Source organism: Falco rusticolus, chromosome 1, assembly GCF_015220075.1.
Source record: "Falco rusticolus isolate bFalRus1 chromosome 1, bFalRus1.pri, whole genome shotgun sequence".
NCBI lineage: Eukaryota > Metazoa > Chordata > Aves > Falconiformes > Falconidae > Falco > Falco rusticolus.
This window is the reverse complement of record NC_051187.1, coordinates 28,456,967-28,466,611: the sequence shown is the minus strand read 5'-3', so window position 1 is coordinate 28,466,611 and position 9,645 is coordinate 28,456,967. Positions and strand designations below refer to the sequence as shown.

The window sequence follows — 9,645 nt, the reverse complement described above, 5'->3', positions numbered from 1 at the left end:
GACTTTATTTAGGGCCTGTAGTGATGGGACAGCGGGGAATGGCTTTAAACTGAAAAAGGGGAGACAGATATTGGGAAGAAATTCTTCCCCATGAGGGCGGCGAGGTGCTGGCCCAGGCTGCCCAGGGCAGCTGTGGGTGCCCCATCCCTGGCTGGGCTCAAGGCCAGGCTGGACGGGGCTGGGAGCAGCCTGGGCTGGGGGGGGTGTCCCTGCCCGTGGCAGGGGGTGGGACTGGGTGGTCTTTAAGGTCCCTTCCAACCCAGACCATTCTGTGATTGAATCATTAATCCTTTCCTTGGGTCCTGATCAAGACCTGCTTTCTAATAAACCTTAACGCTGATCTCACTTCTTTGCAGTCAAACCTCTGAGCCGGTGGCCGTGTGTTCACCTTTGCTGCAGGAACGTTTCTGAAATTTCAGAGCCTGACACTTTTGCCACGAAAGAGTAAGACTGGGAGGTGTTCCTAGATTCCACTACGGTGGAGTGGCACCCAGTTTCCACTCGGACAAGAAGTTATTTCTTCATTCCCAGCGCGAGGGTCTCCAGCGGAGCTGCTCGCTGCCGCGCAGGAAGGCTCCGGCTCGGCCGCCGGTGGCGCGGACACCACGCCAGGGCCAGGGCCGAGCCCGCCTCCATCCCAGGCCGCCCCGACCGGCCCGAGGTACGGTCGGGCCCCGCTCACCTCAGGCAGGGCCCGGGCCGCCCCGGGGAGCCAGCCTGCACCGGGGGCCGCGCTGCGTGCGGGGCGGCTGAAGGGGCAGCGGGCCGCGTCCGCGGGGCCCGGCTCCCCCCCCCGCCGGGTGCCGCTCGGCGCGCAGGGACCGGGGCAGCAGGACCCGCCCGGGGCGGGGGGAGGCCGCGGTCCCGCCGCAGGACGTCCGGCGCGGAGCGGGCCTGGCGCCGTCGGGCGGGGGGTGTGCGGGGTCCGACCGGAGCCCGGCCCCGGAGGCGTGGCTGGGGGCAGTGCGGTTCCCTCAGAGCCGGGCCCGGAACGTGGCGCCGCGGGCCGGAGTGGGATCGGCCCGGCGGGGGGCGGCGGCGGCCCCCCGAGGAGGAGGAGGAGGAGGAGCGCGATGGAGCAACAGGCGCCGCCGCCCGCCCCGCCGGGGGCCGTAGCGGGGGGCCGGGCTCGGCGGCGGCGGGAGCGGGACGCGGAGCCTCCCCGGGTGAGTTGACGCCGGGCGGGCGGCGGGCGGGAGCGGCCCCGCGGCCCGGCCGAGCAGGCGGGAAGGCGCCGGGCCGTGCGCGATCGCTGCCCGCGCCCGTCGGAGGGAAGTTTTGGGGCGCGGGCGGGCCGCCGTCCCGGCCCGGAGGGGGAGCCCAGGGGCGGGCGCAGGCCCCGCGGCCGGCGGGGCGTGAGGCGGGGGGCAGCTCCCCGTGCGGGCCGGGGGGAGGCGCCGGCGGGCGACCGGCGCGGCTGCGGGGCCGCCAGGCCGCGAGTGCCGCCGCGGGCGCCTGGCCCGAGCGCTCGGCTCCCTCCGCCCGGCTCCTCTTTGCCGGGCGGCGCTGCCTCCCCGGGGGCCTCGGCCGGCGGGCCCGGGCCGCCCGCCCAGCCCCGCGGGCCCGGCCGTCCTGCCCCGGGGCTGCGGGGCTGGGACCTGGGACCCGCTGCCGCCCGCGGGTGCTGTGGCCGTGGCCGTGTCCGTGCTTTCGCCGTCGGCCCGCCGGAGCGGGCAGCGGGCGGAGCGCGGCTGGCGAGGGGCGCACTGCCGGCCCCCGGGCAGCAGAGCCTGGGCTACCGCGCCGAACCCTGCGGCCTGCCGGTGAGTGCCGGGGGGGCTGCGGGAGCCCCGCTGCGGGCAGCCGGCACGGCGCTGGGCTTGCCGGCCGCTGGGAAAGTTGTGGGTAACTCGGTTGTAAAGGCTTTGTTACTGCCAGGGTTTGGCATCTGGAGGCTGGATGCAGTCGGTGCGTCTGGGATGACAGCAGATGTCATTAACGCGGTTCTGTTCGTTCACGACCTGTAGGGATGAGATGTATTATCCCTGTTGCGCCTGCAGTTTGATGTTGCAGCCGTAGGGATGTCCCTGGTTGTTCCCAGTAGAGTTCAAATGGCTGGGTATTGAAGCCTTCTTGTCCTTCCTCTTCTTCTTTCCTTAGAGCTATTTATGTTTATTTTTGGATGTCTTTCATTTTTCTTGGAGGTTTGCACCATCTCAGACAACGTCATTCCTCTTGCGCTTTCTGCTGGTACTGAACAAGAGCTCTTCAGGTGCTAATTAAACCCTTTATATGCTCTTCGGAAAGAGTTTTTTGGCAAATGGATGAGTGGGTATGCATTGAATATCAGAAGATTTTTGTCAGCAGTAGGGTTGGAAACCTTCCCTTTGTTTGGGGAGGGAGGGTTGTCTGGTCTGAACAGACAGTCATGTTTTTTTGAAGTCCTGGGTTGTGATAATATGTAAGAGTAATCATTGTTACTAGTGATAGCATCAATAATTATTATTATTACTCATATTCTGTACTATCCATATCTTAATTTTTAAGAGCCAAAATCCACTGCTGTGACAGTAGCAGTCTGTATATATTTCTGCTGCGTATTGATCAAGTCTCATTTTCTGGCTGCCTCACTGTATTACATGTTGAAAGCCTCTTCCTCGTCCACTGCATATCCTTTCCTCCCCACCTGGATACCAGTTGCTTCCATTCCTGCTGGGCAGGTCACTTGAGATAACGGAGAGGTTGCAGGTGAAGTGCCGACCTACCTGTGCACGGGGGACGCAGCTACTGCCCTTGTGCTGACAGACCTGCGCTTCTAGACGGCACACGTCCTCGCAGAGAAGACAACAGTTGTATTACAATTGAACAGTTTGTCGCAGACAACAAAATCCGGGGAGCACGTACACCTGCTGCACTGACAAGTCTTCCTGAAGCGACTGTCCTGTTCAGCCCCAGCTTTTGCTGTATTACTGCTCTGTCAGTCCATCGTTATTGTGTCTGTCTCCCTGCGGCTAACTGACGGTTTAGCAGAAAAGGTCAGATTCCTCATTGATAATTTATAGTTTGTTATTATTAACGGTAACTAAATTCAAGGTTTTGTGCTCCCTTTAGCTTACATTAGATCTTTCTTTTGCATTAATGATACGTCTGTTGGGTGGCTGTGGGAGCAAATGACTCTTTAGACTGAGGATGTCAACTTTTATTTCTTTTCTGTGTTTTGGCGTCGTACTGGCTATCTCTTAATGAGAAAACTAGCCCCTTTCTGCTTTCATTTCTCATTCTTCATCTCAATTTTTGCATTACTTTCCACTTCTGTGCTGTGTTTTCACTCTGTTTCTTCCATTCTTTAAGAATTTTGACTCGTTCGTATTGTTCCTTTGAAACGATTGACACTAATATACTGTATGTTGATGTTGAGGGACTGTTCCTGATCTGTAAAGGGGCTCTTTAATGAGATTAGCAAGGACCTGGAAAATTGGAACTTTTGAGTTTGTTTTGGGCTTTCAGCATGCTCAGATACAAACTTGAGTTTTCAGTTATTAATTTACTTTTGAAGGTTATCTCTGAGACCAATTAAGCTAGATTTTAGTTTTTTCTGAGGAGAGGAAAAAGCTAAGTATCCCCCGTTCAGTTTGAGTCGTTTTGCAGGCTGCGTAAATGTGTCACACAAGGCATGATGAAAGCACTGTTCTTTACTTCAGAGTGAGTTTTCTGAAAAAATTTAATTCTTTACAGCACTTGAGAGTTCAGTTAGAACTTACTGAACATTCAAGATGTATGCATAATTTCAATTCCATGTTCAATAGACTTTGTGAATTTCTTTCATGCTTTTAATTACTTTTTTTGAAGCCATTATTACTATTGTCATTTGTGACACCTGGGATAATTCTGCATTCTAACTGCACTGCATGTGTAAGCTTACTTCAGTTGGTGTTCTTTTATCTTCTGCCTGTTCGATGCCTCTCTGTTTCTGTGAAATAATGAACAATTGTATTTTCCCTGTGCTTTTCCAAATTTCTATAGACCTTTGACTTACTCCCTTGAATTCTTTTCTAACTTTCATCGTCTGTCTTAGTCTCTCTTTGGAAATGGAGATGGATTCCTATCTGGTTATCTGTTACCCATCTCTTACCTCTTCTACTAATGTATCTTTATGTGCTTGTGTGCTGGTGGTAATGAAACTGGACGTGACATTCAAAATGCACTTCCTACTGCAGGTTTTTAGAATGGCATAATTGTTTCCTGTTTCTCCTTTCCCAAAGATTCTCATTATATTACTTGTTTCTTTGGCTGTTCATGAGCACAGAGACAGTGTTTCCAGGAGAATTTCTCCAAGGACTCTTAAAATGTCTTTTGTGAGGGGTAAGGGTATCTTTGGGGTCAGTTATTGTAATAACAGCTAAGGATTATTTTTTTTCCCCGATCACTTTGTATTTACTGATGCTGAGTGTCACCTGCTATTTATTTCCCAGAATATACTGAATATTCTTCTGTGCTCTGGGCCCTTGTTTTATGATTATCAACTTTGCCTCCTTGGCGTACAGTTCCAGTAGCTCACCTGTGCGCTGCACAAAGCAGTTTGGGTTAGGTCTCTGAGAAGCCCCGAAAATTATATGCCACAGTCAGAAAATGAGAAAGACAAATGTGTTGCCAATGGCTTGAATTCATTAGGCAGATTTGCCCAGAAATTTGTGAATGATGCCCACGCTCATGCTATCTCTCTTGATAATGTCCTTGCCAATACACCTTTGTATACATTTCCTAGTCTGGTTGGATGCATGACCGTGATCGAGAAACACCTGAGACACCAGCAGATGCCTGAGAGGCTGCAGGATGCCCTTTTAGAGTTTAGATAAATTGTCTCCAGCTATTTATTTGGTGGTTAATCCTTTAGAATAAGGTAAAACCCAAAGGACCCTGCCTGACCAGTTGTGTGTTGGGAAATATATATCCCTCTTAGCAAGCTCTCCATGTAACTGATGGAAGGTTTGAAACATTAACCTGCTTCCAGTTCTCTTGGAAGTTCACAAAAGAAGGGTTTAATTATACATAATGAATAGTATATATGATGGAAAATAAAATAATCCTGTGTTGTGAGACTGCTCATCTTATGAAAAGGACCATATTTTTAATTATCTCTTAGTACAATGCGGTCCAGAAGGTTCAAGGACCTTGTGCTGTGTAACCAGTAGGTATAATAATCAGAAAACTGGGAGAGGGAGAGCAGCTATAACAGAGGCTGACCTATCGTGCCTGAAGAACTTTCTATAAAAAGTTATATATAGCAAGATGGTCATGGTCTCTTTTGGCCATCTCCTTACTCATCATTAGTTGGTCTAATAGTTTCTTGAAATACTTCTTAAGGACTGAGAAGAGCTTTGAAGTCACCTATTTGAGGAAGATGGGAATAAAGAATTTGCAATAATTTGATGCATATTGGTCATAGCTTTTCAGTTATTGCAAATAATTACATTTGGCCCCAGATGTGTGAACAGATTGCATTGCACACATGATCCAAATAGTATTTTAGAGTGTGTTTGCAGTGAAATCAGGCTGGTTTCTCAGTAGTATTCAAAAATAGCATCTGTACAACTTAGTTCTTTTCTTGGTTTTGGAGTATTTACTTGAAAATAGAATATTGTTTCTTAACTGGAGTGTTTTGTGGAAGTGTGAGGGCATAATTTGGTCTGCATAACCTTTAATTTTTAAAATTATGTATGAACCAAGGAGTACTGTTTAAATTTAGCTATGAATTTCATAGTTGTTACAATTTTTAGCAACATGTAGCATAGCTCAAATTAAAGTTGATCTAACTGACGTTACAATTGTGTATCTCTCCAAGTTCAGTATTGGAAGCTCACAGTTGCTTCTCATTTTTAGAAAATTCTTTAGAAAAGACATCTTTTTCTTTAGAAAATTTTGTATAGACGCCAGTCTGAAAAAATACCAGTTTTCTTCCTGTTGATAAGTTTGTATTTAAAATATTTCTGTCTCTAATGACAATGAAAAACCGAATTGGTAGAACATTAGCAGAACAATATGCTCCAGAAGCCTAGACATATATTCCATTAGGAAACTTGCTAAAATGTGGTTGGTATTTTTTTATAGAATAGTACTGTAAGCTGTGGTTTTATGTTCAAGGTATTTATTCCTTTTGATTTATTTATGCTTTTATATAAGTTATAGCTTTTTTATGATATAAAAGTAGATTTTCATGAGCATCTAACAAATCCCTTTTGGAACTTTATTTTAGAGGTTGGAAGTTTGACTTCTGTTTTACTTATTACTTTGTGAAAATCTAACTTGGTGTGGTTTTTTTCCCCTATAATGTGGATTTTCCAGGGAAAATTAAAACCCTATCTGTCAGAATAATACTTACTGACACTTGTCGGAGTACTTTAGACTAAAATAGGTGTCAGTTTAGATACCCTGATAATTAACACAGAGTAAATGCTAGACTTCAGAAACTGCAGGACAATGGAAATGGCCGAAGCAACAGAAGTTTGCAGGATTTCCTTCGTATTGCTTCTACTAGGTGGAAGGTAACTTCATCAGTATGCCTCTTGGGTGGCGGCAGGGTTTGTGTTTTCATTGGGGCATTGGCATTGCACGGGCGTATTTTAGCCAGCAGTCTGCAGGGTGAGTGACTGTTTTCCAGGGACCCTTCGGTAACTGCCCATCGAGTGGTGTTTCCTTTACCTGAAGGTTTAAGGATGGGGAATAGTCACTGACCAGGTTGTTGATGCCCCGCTTACGGGGTGTATATATTATCTTGCTGAGACTTAAGGAGATGTTTTCTTTGTGTCTGTGGGGACGTACTCTCAGCAGTATTTCATAACAGTTTGTGAAGACAAAATCCAGCTTAGAAAAATCTAGCAGCCTGGATAGCTGTTGTGCACATCTGACGGTGGCTTAGACTTTCAGAGTCAGTGGCCTTCCATTTCTTCCCACACTGTTTCTGTTAAAAGTCTCTTCCGACTGCGTGAAGGTTGCATGTGGCTTGGCAAAGCTCCGTGTCTGCTCAGAGGCGTAGTATGGACTCACTGAGTGCTAGCTGCTAGGGGGGAGGCTACAGGGAGAAACTTCATGTTCTTTATCTGCTCTTGGACTCTTGTGGAAGACAGTTTCTGTTACAGAAAAACAATAATATCCCAGAATATGGAGTGAAAAAAACATAAAGCCATTTTACAGATCGAAATACAAGATGTTCTACAGATGTTTTCGTAGAAAGGAAAGCTCAGTTACAGATTTAAGCTGATTTTGGAAACGCATATTTAGAATAAGTAACTGTCACTTTTTTCAGAGTCCATTTGGAATGCCAGTTTTTCTGCTTGCCTCTTTTAGTTTTTCCTCTTACTAATGCTTCATTGATGATCCTGAGCTATTTCGATAATTTAAATATAAAAATGCTGAGTATCCCACTTAAAGTATTTGTGAAAGTTACAAAGGATTTTTTTTTTTTTAAAAGGTGTCTTAATTACGGACTTGCCACCCAAGACATCATCTATATAAACCATGTTTATTTGAATTGTGTGGCATTAAAGAAGATGGATTACATACAAGCTGAGAGGTGTAAGATTCATTGTTCTTTGATGGAGCATTCTCTTCATGCTGTTGTACCACGTTGTTTTCCCTTGTCCTCTTGTCTTGGAGCAGAATTTGGATTTGCTGTTATCTCTTCTCACTCATCTAATTGGAAGTCAATGGGAATCTACTCCCTGCTGTTTTTTGGATAGCGAAGTGCAGTTCAGGCAGTCAGATCTTTCAGCGTGTATGGGCACTTGCTTCTTTCTTTTTTTTTTTCTAAGTGTTCTGTAGAGGACTAAGTTTAGCAAGCTTGGTGTTGGAAGACAAACATTCCTGTGATGTAGGTTTTTCTGTGTGTTCAACTTACTTTTTGCTTTGGGGCTTGGGAGTTTGTTTGTTCTTGAAAAAGTCCAAAGAAAATTGTGTTTCTAACACTCATCTTGAATGGTCAGTGAGGTTGAATCTTGAGCACCTTCTGTAAGAGGGAGAAGATTTTCCCCCAGAGGAGGGAATTAATTGCTGAATCTAATCTGAAGCAGATCTTGTGGGAGCTTCTGTCTAATGTGACCTCTGTAGTAGGAGCTGGTTTCTGGTGCCCTGTGCTGGTTTGGAGAAGTGATGCTGAGAAGTGTGTGCCATCTTCTTTATTAGAAATACATGAGCTCCTGTCTTAAACTGTCTCTGCTAGATCCTCTTCTGCACCTCATTAGAACCTTTTTTATTCCACTGTGCTAAGGAACCTCTGCTTCATCTTCAGCATTACTTTATAGGGTTACTTTCTATAGCAAAGTGTTACACAGCCTAAATATGTGTGTTGCCATCACTGTCCACTGTCTTAGCAGGAGAAGAGCAGTCATGACTGAAAGGTGGGGATGGCTTTTTAGTGAGTACTTTTTGTGTGTTGGTACCATCGTAACAATATTTTTTTATTTGTGGTTTAGTCCCAGAGTGAGTCAGTTTTGTTCTGTGGTTTGTTCTTTTACCTAATGATGTTTTGCTGCCTTATGTAATTCTCATGATAGCAAGAATTAAATAATAATGTATCCCAGAAATTACCATCATAGTTTCCTTTAAAAGACTTTCATTTTTTTTCATGAAATTATTTAGCTTCACAGAATGTTAGAGGCAGAAACCACTTTACTTGGACTGAGGGGATATCTCCTCACGGATTCTCCTTGTTGTTACAGACTCACAGTATGATTTTGGGAAGATCATTAACAACTTGGTGTTTTCATTTGTTCATGCATAACAAGCAGACCAAAAAGATGGCTACTGTCTGACTTGTGCATTCTTTAGTCTTGCTGGTGCTGCTTGAGGTTGTGCCTGATGAGACATGCCCTCACAGAGCACCTGTGCCTGGTGCTCAGTACCTCTGGCTTGTGCAGGCTGCGTCCAGGCAACCTGCTTCTGTGGCTGTGGCAGCATCGGTCCCTGTGGTCAGGGGCAGGCAGTGGGACAGATGCCACCCGCTGCCGAGCCAGAGGTGGCATCTTCAGTGTGATGCTGGCTGGGCTTTCGCTGCCAGGCTGAGCCTCCAGCTGGCAGCAGTTACGGCCATAGCTGTTAAGGAATCTATTCCTTGAAGTATTTGTCTTCTATAATAAGTTCATGACTAGTTCTGGTACTCCTGCATCTGGATGTTGCAGTCGTTTGCTCTGAATATGATAAAAGAATGGGAACTACGCAACATTTGGCATTTCTCATTGTCCCTGATGCAAGCCAGTCACCAGAAAATACAGTGGCAGGGGGACAGAGGCCACCTTTACAAACACGTCTGAGGAACTGGAGTAGTCTGTTTGGTACCTTGCACCCTGGCACTTGGCATTGTTTAACAAAATAACTGTTTTACTGTATGAACAACACAAGCAGTGTTTAAACCAGAGATCACCTTGGCTGAATCTGTTGTGGGCGGTTACTGATACGTTGAGGTCAACGGTTCAAAATAGTAAGTTTTGGAAGCAAAGCTGTTTCCCTTGAAGTCTGCACTGGACAACCTAATAAAGGAGGAACCCGAAGAAAATATTCAGGCTTTCTGCTGAGAGGTGTGTGTTTATGTGGTTATACAACATCTGGTGATGTTTGTGACCAATGGGTCAGGTTAATTTACTCTAGTCTGTTCCCTGCTTTTTCAACTCTTGCTGTTGATGGGGGTTGGCAGTATTTAACACATCATGATGA

General features: G+C 46.8%; 1 protein-coding gene across 1 annotated transcript in view; it reads left to right on the top strand.

The window, feature by feature from the left end:
* Positions 1 to 1,122: 1,122 nt before the first annotated feature.
* The window catches only part of TTC28 (tetratricopeptide repeat domain 28), a 191,459-nt gene continuing 182,936 nt past the window's right edge, over positions 1,123 to 9,645 (top strand). Inside the window, exon 1 of the mRNA XM_037375292.1 lies at positions 1,123 to 1,166. The gene's annotated coding sequence lies outside the window, so the exon portion shown is untranslated. The remainder of the gene's footprint in view (positions 1,167 to 9,645) is intronic.